Here is a 16,264-nt window from a genome sequence, read left to right as displayed (position 1 = left end):
AGCCTTGCTAGGCTACAATAAACAAAATATCGTTGCCTCGCAGGTAAGTGCAAGTAGAACGATGTACCTTCTTACATCGCATATACTGCGCTGGTAAGAACGTAAGATTTTGTTTGTTCTTCTTAAAAGTGCAAATTTCTAGGAACATTTATCTGTTTCGTAAGGTAAGATCGAAAACAAGATAAAAGTATATTAGCATCAGAATGTCTGAGTAAATAAATTACCTATTTGGGTAATAATTTCTCGTAGTCAAGCGAGTTTCCCTGTTGGTCTTTTTCCTCCTTTCTTTTTTTTTCTTTTTTTTTTTGTTTTGTTTTTCCAGATTATAAATCTAAAATGCGTACTAAGAATCATTTTACGCCGAAGGCAATGCGCTATATAAAGACAATATCCTCGTAGCGGAATTGTACATAAAATTCCGTCGACGCGACACGTGGCCGCTCTTTCTCGGCTCGTGTTAAACATTAGGTCGATCACGTAACACGTACGACGAGTTAAAGAGACGCGAGATTCTTGCGATCAAGGAGAAAGAAAAACAGTCGCATCTTCTTCTTTTTTCTCTGCGTTTCGCGTTAACGATAAAAATATTTCGCACAAGAATTCCGTATTAGATTTAATTACCTTGTTTAGCGTAATTAACATAGCGATGGCAATATTATACAAAATTTCTATTTTTTTTAATTTCTTTTCAAAGCGGATTCCGGTTATTCGCGAATTCATTACACGAAGGATTATTTGGTAAAAAATTAATGAAGCCTCACGACGATGGAAGATATCGATTAACGAAGTATATTAACCAAATTACGTCCAGAATTAATTATGCCAACGATTATTCGTACCGTGTGGATGAAAACGATTTAATTCAATGTCGTCTGTCATTAGAAAAAAAAACGTTAAACCAATGTTTGAACATCGATATATAATTATACATACACCAATCGATAAAATTAAGTTTCTTTATTATTATTGGTCGCGCAGCTCCGAGACAGAATTCGCGATAGAGAAATTTCATGGCTAATCGCGTCGCGTATAATTTGTGTAATGAAAGGAGCGCATTATTGTCGAGTGATTATCGTACAGCCACGTACCGTTGTCTATGTAATGCTTAGCAACGCTTTAACCACTAATGATATTACTTTCACGCTTTGACATTTGCTGTCAATTTGCGAACAATCTATTTACGTAGCTGCAACACCGAAATGTAATGACGATAATGATGCGACGCGTAATAGTGGATTTTGACCACTCGACGATGTCGACAATTTAAACCATTGCAGGTGATTATGATGAACGTGCGTAGAAACGTGCTTAGAATTGGCTGGAAACTTTTGCGATCGAATCTGTTCGAAATTTCTATCGCTGATTTTATTATCGATTAAAATAATTACAGGACAATTGAAGAATCGACTTTATCCACTAACAAGATTTAAATATCGGTAGGTCGACTGCGTTCGCAACGCTATACTAAAACAAGATATAGCTGTTATTTATCTAAGGTATTTATGTATACCTATTTATTTTCATCGTACCACTATAATTATAATTATCTATGTACCGTATTTTTAAACGCGCACATAGGTCAATAACTCTAGTGTTAAATTAAGAATGCCATCGTAATAAAAATGTTAATCAGGATAGAGCGTACTCGACAGAAACACGTATGTGAAACAAGCTAAGCTCTCTCGCAGTTCGATACCGATTACGTGTTTTTCGACAAAAAAGAAAAAAAAAAAAAAAACAACAAGACAGCGTCCTTGGCTTCATCGACGAGCAAGCGGTTCGTTACACGGTATCTATTTTTTTCCACACGCTTCGCTGAGATGTAAATGATGTAACACGCAAGTAAATTATCTGAAACAATTTTCTGCATCGTTTCTTGCACGAGCACGAGCACGTTGAACGTGTTACAGGCGAGAAACCTCGTGTATCTGCACGTGGTTGACATTTTCCGACATGTGACTCCAGTTCCCCCTTTCTTCTTCTTTATTTTTTGCACCGCTTGCACACTGTTCGTCGACGCACACCTGTACATCCATTCCTGCACGCACCTCTTCGTCGTCTGTACGCTTTCGTAAGTAAACGCCAGAACTGTCCGTGTAACCACGTTGATCTCCAAATGGAAAGTTCGGAATTTTTACTTGAACACTCGATGAAATTGTTAACGCTTAATAACTCGTTAAAATTTCCATTTTTTACGCGAAACCACGTTCGATCGTAGATACGTTTCGCTTATGAAGGGATTGATGGAGTAATTTTCAAGGCAGTTAAGCGAAGAATTCGACCCAATTTCATAGGAGCGTTCCTGGTAAAAGATAATTAAATCGTAGAACTTGCGAAATATAGTAATTTCAAGTTTCCAAACTTCGAAAGTGTAACACGACCTGATATTAATATCGAAATATGAATCACAGGAACCAAAAATATCACGAATATCCCTCCGCGGTTCGTTTTTCATCTCTACCGTAAGTCGGCTGAATCAGAAAGGCACAATTAGCAAAATTAATTTCCTTCGCCCGGTGAGACAACATTTCCAGACTGAATCAGTGCCAAAGCTAACCTAACATTCGTAGTACCGTCATTTCAAATTCGATGAACGCATTGCTACTTAAAAGTTTGGTATCGCTTTCAATGATATTTACGAATTACGAGGACAAAATAAAATACGATATTTTATATATATCGTATATATATTCCGATAGATTTATTAATGATATTTATTGCCTTATCTTTCTCTTATCTTTCGTTTCTGCCAGCAATAATGTTTTACTATTGTTTCGTTTGAACGAGGTTTCTAGGTCAGAATTAGTTTATTGCACGCTAAGGATTACGACGCTTTGACTCGGTCAAACTTTTCACCGATATATTGTACATATACGTAGAGGCCAAAAATTGTTTGCGCCTCGAACCACGATAATTTATTAATCCATCGCCGTTTTCGTGGCCGTGCTCGTTTCGAACTGGCACAGTTCACGTGTTGCGAGATTGCGCAATGATTAGCTTACATTAAAAGTCCAACGACAGTTGCAAAACGTTGGTATCCGTGAATTCTATCTGGGTTCCGTTGCCCGTGCGCCACACGTGCGACGAGAATTCCATTTTTTTTCTTTTTTTTCTTTCTGGCATCCGGCGAATTACGGTGGCATTCATCAGGTGCGCGCGAAAGCGCAGGATGGACGGAGCTGTGATTTCGTAACGAGACTTCGAGTTACTCTCCATTAATAGCGGCTGCAATTACACGGATCCGCCCATCGGCACAAGAATATCCGCGAACTCTCCGCTCGGCGTGCAGCAAACTCTACTCGTGACGTAACACGTTCATGCACGCGAACCGTTTTTGATTGTCCTACTGTGTGGGTAATCGGGCCAAACAGAAAAGGAAGTCCAAAAAAGGAGGTCGAGAGGATGCAACCTCGTACCGACACGACGCACCAACGGACACGCTTCCTTGTTTGTCTTAAGAAAATGGAATGCTGGTGAGTGTTTCGCATGGATAAAACAAACTTCACGGATATCGAAATAAACATTGCGAGTTACATTCTTCTAGTTGCGGCTAACACGTTTTCGATCTTGAAAAAACAAATGGACGTTCGTATGGATTTTCATCTAAATTTTGTAATCTACACATACGACAAAAAAAATTCGATCGAAGCTGTTTAAATAAAGTAATGGAGAACGCGCGTGTCAACAAACAACTCTGATTATTTATTAAATCGTCTTATATTTATAAAACGTATTCAACGAGCGAATGTTCGAGTCAGCTCTTTCGTTTTCGTTTCGATTAGCGTCCTCGTAATAACGGGGCTACGCGGTTGGAGTCTGGTTAATGCGGACATTTCTAAACAACCGTCGAAATCACGCATGACCTTAATTACGATCTGGATTTTAATTGGCTCGAAATCCAAGCACGAAAGACCGCCAACAGTACCTGCGGTTCGCGACGTCCTTCGTCGACCTTACTGCCCACCACCTTGCTTGGCTCTGTCCGTGCGTGCTGTCACTTTCACATATGGTTGCACCCACAGCATTGGCTGACTGGTGCACGTGCGTCAGCCGCTCAGTCGGAAGACGACCTGTTTACTTGCTTTATATGCTCGCGATTCTTTGCGATTTTCCACATTTTATCCACGTGTCCGAATTATTCGCCCTTTAACGCTGCAATTTAGAAATTTCGCTGAAAATTAGTGGACGACGACGATGATTTTCTCCCATCTCTCTCCCTACTATTCCCCGCCAGACGTTATTTCGTTAAAGTTTCGTTATCGTTCGGAAGAAGAGAACGTTTCTTTAAGTTCACAAGGAGAATGAGTCACAATCGAGTTCAGTTGTCATCGTCGAACGATTCATATTTTTTAAGAACGTAAGTTTTAAAATACGTTATCACTGGACGCGTATGACGTATCGATCAAGCTTTCGATCGATACGAGCCCTATTGAGATAAAACGCGATGTTAAACGTATAAATTTGTAAGTCGATTACTACCGTACAGAAATTTGTGAACTCGAAGCTGTTATTTCTGCCAAACTGTTAAAATTTTCTGTGATAATTATACGTATAATCCGTAGCATAACTATACTTTCGGCAATCAAACAGACCGTACAAAATTATATAACACGTTAAAATGTAAATAAGTATCGCATTTCAATGCATAAATAACCATGATTTTTGTTCTCGACGTCTTAATTATACGCATGATCTAACTTGTTCTGTCTCGGAATCCGTAACAATTATTTTCTACAAAGAAAGTAGCCAAGAATAATATTTGTCGAAGCCGCAAAAAGTGACATCAATCGTCAACATTTTCCTCCGAATATTCCAAATTACAAAATATCTGTTACAATTTGCGTACAGATAAATTCATAAATTTGGCAAAGCTCTCATACTACATTTTCGACGAACGACAAAATTCAAAATAGTGGACACAGAGAATAATTTATTATCTTTCGCTCGTATCTCTTCGAACCAAGTAATTTGGAATTTGACATCTAGTCGACCACTACACGGCTAAGAGATTAATAACTCACCGCTTATCTCGAGTTATTCTTTGCAATGACAAAATGAAAATCCATTTTAAACGCTAAAACTGCGTACTCGACTTTGGCGTAAGATCGGGCGGAAATCGGCGTTTCGCGAATTCTCCTTGGTCAAAATTTCACGTAACGTCACGGTTTTCTCGCACACGCAGGTTGCTGAATGAGAAACTGTGCTTTCGACGGAGAACTAAGAATCTTGTTGTACGCGTCTCGGAGATTTATGCGATATTTTTGCATTCTCTGGAACCACAGAGAATCGGTAACCGTTAGATTTTCCACTAAATCTTTACATACGCATGATATATTTATTTATTTTATAGCAGGAAATCGATAAAGTAAAACATCGTCCAAAATTATTCAACGACCTTCCGTGACCTTTCTGCCAATCGAAGCGTAGTCATTAACGCCATTCACTTTCGCGTTATATCATAAACCACGAATCGACTCACGCACGTGCGTAAAGTGGGCAGCGTTCATAACCACGTAGAAAACAGCAAATAAATCTGCAGCATTTTTATCAGTCGATCGCTGCCACGCTGAACGTTTCTTCGGTCTGTTTATCATTCTCGTTCGCGACTCCTACGACTAGCATAGGGATCACGTAACCACGAATAAATCTGTCTTATTTGCAAAGAACGAATTAGAAACTTAGAAATTTCCGGAACTGCGATTTTCTTTTAAACGTTATCGACGTGTATTATCATTTGACGATCGTCGAATTTCCGAATGCAAGCTAACAAACAGATTGCGGAATATTAATTTCAAGAAAATAGATATCGCGTTCCTAGTATCGCTTTTTTTTTTTTTTTTTTTTTAGTATCGTTTTGTATAAGAAGCGACGTAATTTTTATCGATTAACAGATCAGACAGTACAAGCTCCTACCTAAGGTTAAAATATTTCTCTAAAAAGGCAGATAATTACACTGGAACATACGCGTTATTTTAATCTATTCCAAGAACCCTAAACCGAAAGAATTTCCTTGCTGCGGTAACTCAGACTTCCTCGCAGCGACAACTTGAAAAACATGTTCTCGAAATCGTGTCGTTTTTACTGTAACACTGCAATAACGTACATATCCAGCTACAAAAAGTCAACGGGATCACATTGCTTTTTAAACCAATCAATTTTAACCTAAGACATCTGCCAACTTCATTAACGGCCGAAGATCGTAGCGTTATTTGTAATTCCTGCGAGCGAAATGCGATTTCTTTATTTATGCAATTTAGTAAAAAAAAAAAAAAAAAAAAAAACTGTCCCGATGTAGACGATACTCGCGCGGATTTAATTCAGCGAGACTCTCCGTGTACTCGTTACAATTTCTTCCAACGAGTAATGAATCATCTGAGATAATCGATTAGAAAGAACGAACGTGCGATTTCAGGGGAGACCAGAACGTTCCATCCTACTATCCGTATTAACGTTATAACGCTAAAGTACGTGTGTCGACAATCGGCGAGGATGGCCGACAGTGTCGATCGGACGACACGTGAATAGCAATGAACATTTCGCGCACGCACGCACGTCGTGACTCTGTCGTTCCTTCGTATCGTAGGATAATATCGAGTGGCACGCTAAACTTGTCCAGAAGATTCTGTTACGAATTCTATCGAAAGGTTCCAACGTGGCTGGTTTCGCTCGTTGCATATTTATTAATAATCATTTGGTACATTCATTAATTATCGATATACGCGCAATAATCTTTAACAGCTACTTGTTGTCGCGTTGCTGCGAAAGCGAAGCAAGTAACGGGGTATTTTTAGGCGACGGTAATATCTCGTAAATTGCTTCTTTTTAATCACTTGGGCGACACAAACCGAAGAAAAGACGAAGTTATCGTACTTTCCCTACGTGGTGTTCAATTATAATCGCAAGGTCGGACAACGACGATAGGACATTTAAACGGAGACTTCCTTATCGGCCACGTGTGGACCATATAATCGATCGGATTGCGCGCGTTACGTGCCCTGATACTTGTACGAATGGCCCCGCTCGTAAGTAGAAAGTCACGATGCATAAATGTACACGACGTCGCATGCACGCGCACGTGTACGTAACGAGTAGTCGAAAAAGAAAAATTCTACGTGACGCTCCGCCCGCTGATGCAACTACCAACCGATTCGACTCGGTTTCTAACTCGTGATTCGCACGTTGCACACTGCACACATTCTCTACGTGGCACTCTAACGTAGATACGAACCGTCCACGCTCCTTTATTCCTACATTTTTCTTGCCTTCTTTCTCTCTTTAACGGCTCGTTCCTCTTTTCGCTATGATAAACCGTACTACGTAGCGTCGTGCAACGTAACGTCGGACGCGGCATAATTACTCGGAAAAGGAAATGAATCAGTTTTCTTTTAGCGACCAACGTATGCGATAGTTTTATCTCTGATGCGGACGTTCTTCTGCGGGCGTTCTACGGTACGTGCCTATCGCAGGAAAAGCTTCTTGGTAGGAAGAAGGAAAACGAATTTCTTTTTTAAACCGTAAACGAGGAAACGTCGTTACGTCGCGAGTAGTTTTATCGAAGAACGCCGCGAACCGTGATTTTTCACAAGGCGACCAATATCGAAGGAATTTTCAGTCGACGACGCACGCAGACACCTTAAGAGGAAAGTGCGACGATGACGAGTTCTTGCGGTGGGATCATCCGACCAGGCATGCAGAGCAACACGTGACAGAGTCGAACGTTTAGACTGTAAAGGAGAACCGTGGCGAGAAGAACGATGAAGATTTCTCGGTCTTTGAATTTTTTACCAACTATCGTCTGGCATCGAGCATGCGTCGCGTCGTCTAGCCTTGATACGCTTAATTATCAATTATCAAGCACGAGACAACCTTTCGATCGAGTCGAAGTCGTTCGCCCGTTTCTATTCGAGCGCAAAATCGATTTACGATCGAACGACACGAAGCTAGGCCTAGTTCTTCGAGACAGCTATCTACATAAACGATCAGACTTCAGGCATGCCGATGGAAACGAGCCAGGGACGAGGGCAAGATCGAAAAAGACCGTACTAATCGGATTTCTCGATACGAAGATAAAAAAATCTCGTAAATATTGCGAAACAGCTGCTCGCTCCCTTTTTCTTCTCGCGAACGGATATCGGACGATCGTTTCGATTCCGAGAAACTCTTGAAAATGAAACGTTCAACCGATGTTCGTGGTATCGCGACAATATCGTTGATTAACCTCGCGTCCAATATAGCGGCACGTACAAAGTATATAATTCGTAGCGAATTGCGTAAACAACTGCGCCGAAAGTCCTCCGCGAAATTGCATAGTTACGCGACAATGACGCGTGCCCGGGCTGACGAAAGGTCAAGGATGCGACGTGGACTACCCCGGTTATAATTAAAATTCTGAAAGCGGTTAGGTAGGGGAGCCACGCGTGAAAATAGAATTTCAGAGTTGATGCACAACGAGAGAGCGGTCCGCCTAATTTTTAATTTCAAGCGAACTCGCTCGCTCCTTCGGTGTTCATCCACTACTTCCAGCTTGTTTACGGTTTCGTAAGTTGCAACGGTCGCCAGTGTAATTCTTTGACAAATTTCCGAGATTATTTTTCCACGACGAACGAAACTTGCGACTGTACTGGCTGCTGTACTGTATCCAGCTGTACTAATTCCTTCTCTTCTTAAAGCCTTAAACTTAACTTCGTAGAAAAGATACATCCTTGTTATTTCGACGTCTTCCTTTAAAATAAGCTTACGATCTCACGTATCTACCACGATACTCTGCGCTCGAGTGGGAACACCCTTTATAGAAATGGCGTCTAGGACGTGATGTATAGTCAGTCACACGCCGGTATTGTTTTGCACGACACGGTGTGCCGTATTTGTATACACCGGGACGCCCGCGTAAAAATACTAACCTACATCGGGTCTAGCTCGGAGCGCGTGTCGAGCAACGTGACTTCTGACTAGCTGATTCGTGCCAGTAATCGTGTGCTGCTTGCTGCACTCCGTCCCCTGGTCGCCGGTTCTCTTTCAATTTCCGTCCACGGTAGAGATAGAACGCGTCCCCGCGACTCGAAAGAAACGCTCGAAAGTCACCGAACAACCACGAAAAATATCCGCACAGTGACGTAACTTTCTACTTAACGCTTTCGTGGTCGACGCAACGATGACGCACTGCGTCTTCGCCTTGCTGCCGTGAACAACTCGACGGAGACCAGTTGACGTAGGTCCTTTCCGTTCGTGAAAACTAGAAGCCACGTTGTTATTCTGCGTAGAATCTCGAAACGAAGGTGCTACGAAAGCTGTCTACGAAAGCTGAAGCTGTAAGCTTGCGCTATTAGTTAACGTGGATGACTCGTACATGCGATACGATCGAATCCTCTCGTAGAGCTTGAGAAATCTCGATGCTTGAGTTTTTCCTCTGTGCAAACGTAATACTTATGATCGTAATACGTTTCAAAAATGTATTGGATATATTGAAGTAAACGATAGAATTACGTTTCATTTCAGATTTTTAAATAACCTAGGAAAAGAGTTTTTAACTTTATAAATAAAATCAGAAACCACTCGTGACGCTAATAAAAAGCTGATATTTTTCCCTTGCGACTAAAATTTACGATGTGATATATTACCAATAACTGATCGTACATAACTCGCTATATAATTTAACGTTAGTCTTCGATTAAAGCGACTGTTAGTTAATAACTGTAATTTTCTCTGTAAGTACGTCCATCTTTCCATCCAAATTTTATGATACCATAACTCGACTACTTTTCCTCTTTCTCGATATTAAAAGAATCTGAGACGTAACTACAGGCTTTTATCTTTCGTCGCTATATTCGAGAACCTATAAAGACTTCGCGCTAACGATAGATACGATCGTTGATCGAAATAAGGCAAACTATAAAATTCCTCGAAACGATTCCATGCCTCGTACGCCCACTTATCGTCACGTGTAACGATTTCTTTTTCACCTCTCACATTTTTACAAACCAGTTCTCAAACCGGAAATCGACTAATCTGACGTAGTCTCATCATTCTGAATAATACAGTTATTGTTACACGTAAGATACGTTATATCTGTAATTACATATATAAATACAATTTTCCGTAGAAATATCTAATATATATACGTTACATATTTCTCGATAAATTCTGAAAATATCCGACCGATACATCGAGCAACTAGTTCACGAATAAGTAATGGAAATCGAGGATTAATAAACGATGATCGGACTTGCGAGGAATGACTTCATTCGTGCAGCACACTGCACACGAGTACAGAGCAGCTCGTTATCCCACGAGCAACGGCCACGGACTACATTTCATAATTCTACAAATAGTTTCACTGGTGCAGTTAAATCTGTTCGTGTCGACCTCGATTTCTCGGGCTGAACCTTGACTCGATACGACCGTGGTCCAAAATGTCGAAAACGTCGAGTATCGAGAGAAAAACGACTCACTGAAAATCACTGTGACGTAGTAACCACCGTACCAATGAACTAACCCCATCAAGAATGCTCGATTCTCTTTTTAACCAAATTTTTTCTTGACTATATAATAATACATTTTTTTTCTTAACTCTGATACTATATTTTACGTTTCTAATACGACAAGACACAAAAATTGGCGGTGAAGTAAATTTTCAGAAATACGCGTGTCGCGAGACGAGCGTCAAGAGCGTCAAACTGTCTTATACAACCACTTTTTCATCGTACCAGAAGCAGCTGACAAATAAAATTCATCCTATAACATTTACACGTATAATTGATAAACTGACTATCTCTAGCGAGTGAACGTCGAAGATCATCAAACAGTAAACTCGCTTGTTTATCTCTTCACGTTCTCCTGTGTTACAACAATTCGAAGTTTTTCACAATGAATCATCTCCAGCGACGAGGCCTAATCAAATCGCTGTACTATTTTCCACGCCCGTCTGTACACGTGCACGCGCATTCATCAGCCACAGAAGCCAGTCTACGACTCTCGTACTATACGAACGCGCATGTATGAAAACGCACACGGTCGATCGGCGCTGGAACAGCCAAGGTAACTCTCACTTTTTCTCCAACGACACTGAACATCCCCCGGGCACGTCGCCATAGCGATTACGCCGACCACGATCGACCGATTGCCAGTAAAAAGAAATTAACGACTCGTCGTTAATGGGACGGAATTTTCATAAAAGAAAGAAAGAATAGTAACGCGAAAGGCGCTCGTTACACCTTATCGCGACACTTATATCGCTTTATCGTCGAAATTTTCCGCCCGTCCTTTACAATTGCTCCGATGTTTTATCTTCGCCGATGAAAACGCGAAACACGCTCCAACGAGAATAAGAAAGCAACGATCGTACGACAGCTAGAAGTATTTAGGTTTCGTTAATTCTTTGAGTAATCCTGTCCGTTGGAAACTTGCTCGTTGTAAAGCAGTTACTCACGGATTTGCCAGTCTATCGGGGTCATTACGCTTGTAATATTTTCTCTTGTAAATATTACAGATATGATTTCTTTGTATGGATATCGTAAGATTTGATTATCGGGACAAGCGTAACAGGCTAAAGTTCGTTTTAGGGTAGCAAAAATTTTTGTCCATATTTTCTGATAGTGGGTACTCCAGGAGTGGCATTGAATTTAAATCAAACTTGATAAATCTCATTTACCAACTCGAGCGTAATTCTGATCTAATCCAAACCTGACGTGATCTAGTGGAAATCTAACCGAAAACTTCAGTTATCTACAGACGTGTCTTCGAACGTGTCTTGATTTGATCACGAAGGTCGACTAACTATAGAAGGAGCTATTTTTCATCATTTATCGCAAAAGAGGAAGTTGTTAACAGGCAGATTAACGCGTGACAAACGTCCAAGCCTTTTCGTTAACCATCGTTTAACGAGGAAAGATGAAAGACGGATGACTATTATGCGATTATTATATATTACGAGTCTCGCGTGAAATACGCTACTAGTCACGAGGTTACGATCACTCGCTATGTTAATGGGTTTCGAAATACCGCGAATAAACATCCTTAATTAGTGTATGACTGCGTTGAAACTTGATTAAATGACTGATTGTCTGCTGGTTGATGTAAGAGAGCTGAGAAAATAATAAACCATGCATCCGCTGACTGAAACTAATTACGTTTCGGACGAATATTTTAAACAGCGATAAAGCAAGAAACTTTGTGAACTTGCGATTATGTAAGTTTATATCGAAGAAAATAGGCAAACAATTAATAGAGAAACTGCTAGATAAAACGAATAACAAGCGTAAGTAAATTCAGAGGGCTGATGTCGCAGTAGAAACGGACTGCACGATCAGACATCGATCTGCACAATCTCGCAGTTGCGATTCCTTTGATAGACATCAGACTGCTGGCATTTGCCGTGCAAATAAAGAACGAACGTTTACGGAATAAAGAAATTGCAAGAGGACGTAAAAACTGGTCCGCAAATGGAAAATTTTTAACGCATCAAACGATCGCATCGTAAAGTAATAAATTCGCAGCGATGACGAAACGACGCAACGTTAACCCGCGACGTCGCCAAAGGAAAAACACGCGACCCATGTTTCTTGCTTTCTTTCGATAATTATTATACGCTGCTGTGTAAATGGATGCTTAAGCAAGAAAATAAACAAAACGATTCCTAATGCTCAAACACCATCTTCTTCGTTCTGCGTATATCTTCAACGAGTACCGTTATAAGATAACTTGTAGGAACGAAATTGTCGCTTGTAGGAACAAAATCAACGTAACCAAACTGTGGCTCGCACGTTGATCAATCGAACCTGGGAAAGGTAAACACCAATCGATCGGTGCCTCCTAGTTGCGAGTTCTTGGTTCGCACGCGTGCACACACGCGACTGCTCGAAGGATCCGATGAGAAAGGTTGCTGACGATGCACGACCGAATTTCGCCAACATTCACTGTTACCAATCTACGGATATATATCGTGTCGATAATAATAAAAATACGATCGAAGCTCGAAGAAGCAGAAATAAAGCAGAAAAGTAATACTAGAAATTTAAAGTGCGCATTATCCTTTTAGAAATAGCTCTTATAATAACGTCATAACGTGTAACAGTCACGAAGAATAAATTCGCGATTAAATTACATCTTGTGAAAGATAAGCAAGTGTCCGGATACTTTTGAACAGCAGTGTATGTCGAAGTATGTTGGAGGACCTTCGCATCGATCCACGATAAGCTACACCGCGAACGAAGAAAATATCTGTGTCAAGATGCTAGTGAAATAGAAGCACGAGATCGGAGCGACGTTTTACGCGCAACTGAAGAAACGAGATGGAGAACGAGAGACACGTTAATTGCATTGAATGTAACGACGGTTATTGTCGGTCTGGTTGACGCCGCTGCCTCGTGCGACCATAATTTATCGCTGATCGATGCAATTCCCTTCTCCGTTGTATCGACCTCCATACGTATGCTGCTATTGTTCGAGGATGCAGGTGCCTTGCGCTTTTCATCGCTACATTCCAAGAAACTCGCGTTAACCCATAATCGACAAGGTGGAGTCTACAAGAAACCTGGCAATTTTCCTTTTTTTTCTTTTTTTTTTTTTTGTGGAGATAGGAAAATGCAAACAAATGGAGCGGTGCGCGGTATACATAGTCCATTTGGTCTACTGTTTGCTCCAGATTTTTCAATATATGTCACCAATTATGAATTTCAAAGAAAAGAAAAGAATGGACTGATCGAAGAAAATTCGAAAATTCTGCCGCGATCTTCTTACGCGATCGACGTGATCTGTGGAGTCTCCGATCTTTTCGAATGCGAAGGAGGTGAATTAGGAAGCTTATGGGAAATGGCACGCATGTGCGGCTACAACGTTACTAGAATAAATATAGAGCATCTGCGAACATTTTAACGATCGAATCGATATTGCTGATCTATGTTTTCGAATTGCCGCAAAACGGAAAGGCAACGCGTGCCTACGTGACGGAAAGCAGAGGAACGCGGCCGTGCAACTGGTTTCCTACGTATCACGGAAAACGAGGAGAAGACCCTTCGCCATTTCGAGGGAATTTTGTTCGATAAAAGCAAATCCATTCAAAGCGAACGCTGCTTTAATACGTTTCATCTTTTTCGCGATATTTTATGACGTAATTTTTTTGCGTTAATAATTTCCGTTTTTAGCATTGTAGTTATAAAAAGAAGCGTTTAGGGATTAGTGACATATTTTTCTATCGCAATCTCTTTCTTGTCCTGGATCCTATAATCTTATGAAGTTTAAAGAAATTCAAGCATTTATAGCAATCAAGGAAATTGTTTGTCTTTAATTTGTACAGAGGTCTTCTATAAAGTGTCTATTATTGCATATACGTGCTTTTTTTTTATTAAATTACTTTCTTCGCGTTTTCCAACAGACAATGGATTTTGTGAATTATTTACTTGGTCTTTATTAAGTTAACTTTAATTGGAATTGTTGTGATTGTTCGATCGTTCAAAGTATTTTGATTAATTTCAATGAAATTACTAGTATTTTTATTGAATATATGGAAAAACTGTTTCGTGCTTGGGGATATATATGTATCGCATTGGTGAAATAGAGTAAAACGAATCTGGGTAAAATGAGTCAGTTGGGAAAATGTCAGCCTTATCAGGTACTCGAAGAAATCGGATTTGCTTCTGTTTACGCAAGTGCCAATCAAGTGTGAAATAAATATAAAATAGAGGAAAGTTTTTTTGAAAATACCACGGTGATCAATCAGTCTGAGATTGTTAATTACGAAATTATACAAAAATAATCCAAGATTGAATTTCACAATTGACTCGGTAATCGTTTAATCGCGATACTAAGCCATTTAAAAACTCCTAATTTCTATCCCATAAAATTATAGGAAAATAATTTATAAAGTGCCATCTATTTTTTCGCATTTTTAATTTGGGGAAAAGATTCATTGGCAAATGATTAAAACGTGTATAAAACATATAAACTAATTACAAACTAATCATTGCGAAAATACACCAAGGTATTCACCTTATTTGCATAGAAATCTATTCACTTGGTTACACGTAATATGTGTATAACACAATTTCTAAGGTATGTACATATATACTTACAATTAGAAAATAGCAGTTACCAATAGTGCAATCATTCAAGTTCCAGATAGTAAAACAAAAAATAGTTTATTTACAGACAGATACTGCATTTATTCCTACTTCATTTTATCTCCGACGTTTCATACCTTGGTAGAATGAATATGTAAGTATATGTATTCAAACACGCTATGCAGCAAGTGTTATATCTAGATATATTAGGAAATACATTTGCGCTGCCAAATGACACTATGCATTTAAACATACGATGCATCGCTTCGTCAAGGACTACGGTATCGAATAAAATATCAATTAATTCCGGTTGACTCTAGTACTTCAGTTAGCAAGATTTTCAATTTAATTAAGAACAATCATTTAAAAAAAACTCTCGCTAACAGGACGTTTTTCTTTCACGGATAATTACAACCAATCATTTCCGACTAATTTGATTATAATTTTGCCAGCTCTATCATGCACGAAATACGTATTTTGTAATTTCCGATAAGACGTGAAAGCAGCAGAGCATCTAAAAACACACATCCGTTTTGCGGAAATTACCACTATCTTGGATACTTGCTCAACCCTACAAACCGCAATGCGTATATATGGTATCCCCGAAATTCTTGAGTACGTAATATACGCCCACTCGTAGCATTCTCGAGCGAACGTATTTACGTTAGTTTCCATGACGCGGTCGTTTACTCAGATTGCGTCAATTAACGTGATCCTCTGTGGCGCAAAATCCGAAGGTGTCACTGTCACAATGGCTGTTCGTTTCTGAGCCATCTATAACGCGGCCTTGCATTATAAGACCACGGTCTTATCTACAGGTATGCTCGATAAAAACTTCGACTCACTCCTCCTTCAAAATTGTCGATTAATCAAAGCAAATCTTATACACAAGTGGTGTATTATATTTATGCAGTTTCTGTTCATTGTCACGAAAATTGAGACAACGGTAAGATATTCGAGTCGCCTTCAACGTCTTAAAATTGAACCGAGTTTGATGAATAACACAATAAATAATTTGGCTTGACTCAAACAATCCTAGTTAACCCTATACAAATTCTCACGGGCTGAAATTCGATGCCACGACGTCGTTATTCCAAAAGATCTAAAAAAACGATGATTTCATCGTGTGCCTTACGAGAAGTGACATTAGATCGATCGTTTCGAATCACGTCGTTCACCATATCGCACTGGCTGTACCTTAAATTGTCGAT

General features: G+C 39.8%; 1 protein-coding gene across 2 annotated transcripts in view; it reads right to left on the bottom strand.

The window, feature by feature from the left end:
- LOC117206356 (transcription factor cwo) overlaps positions 1–16,264 on the bottom strand; it is a 37,394-nt gene that overhangs the window by 17,921 nt on the left and 3,209 nt on the right. The window lies entirely within an intron of this gene.

This window comes from Bombus bifarius, unplaced genomic scaffold, assembly GCF_011952205.1.
Source record: "Bombus bifarius isolate JDL3187 unplaced genomic scaffold, Bbif_JDL3187 scf7180000008006, whole genome shotgun sequence".
NCBI lineage: Eukaryota > Metazoa > Arthropoda > Insecta > Hymenoptera > Apidae > Bombus > Bombus bifarius.
The sequence above is the reverse complement of the archived record's forward strand: the minus strand, read 5'-3'. Positions and strand labels throughout refer to the sequence as shown.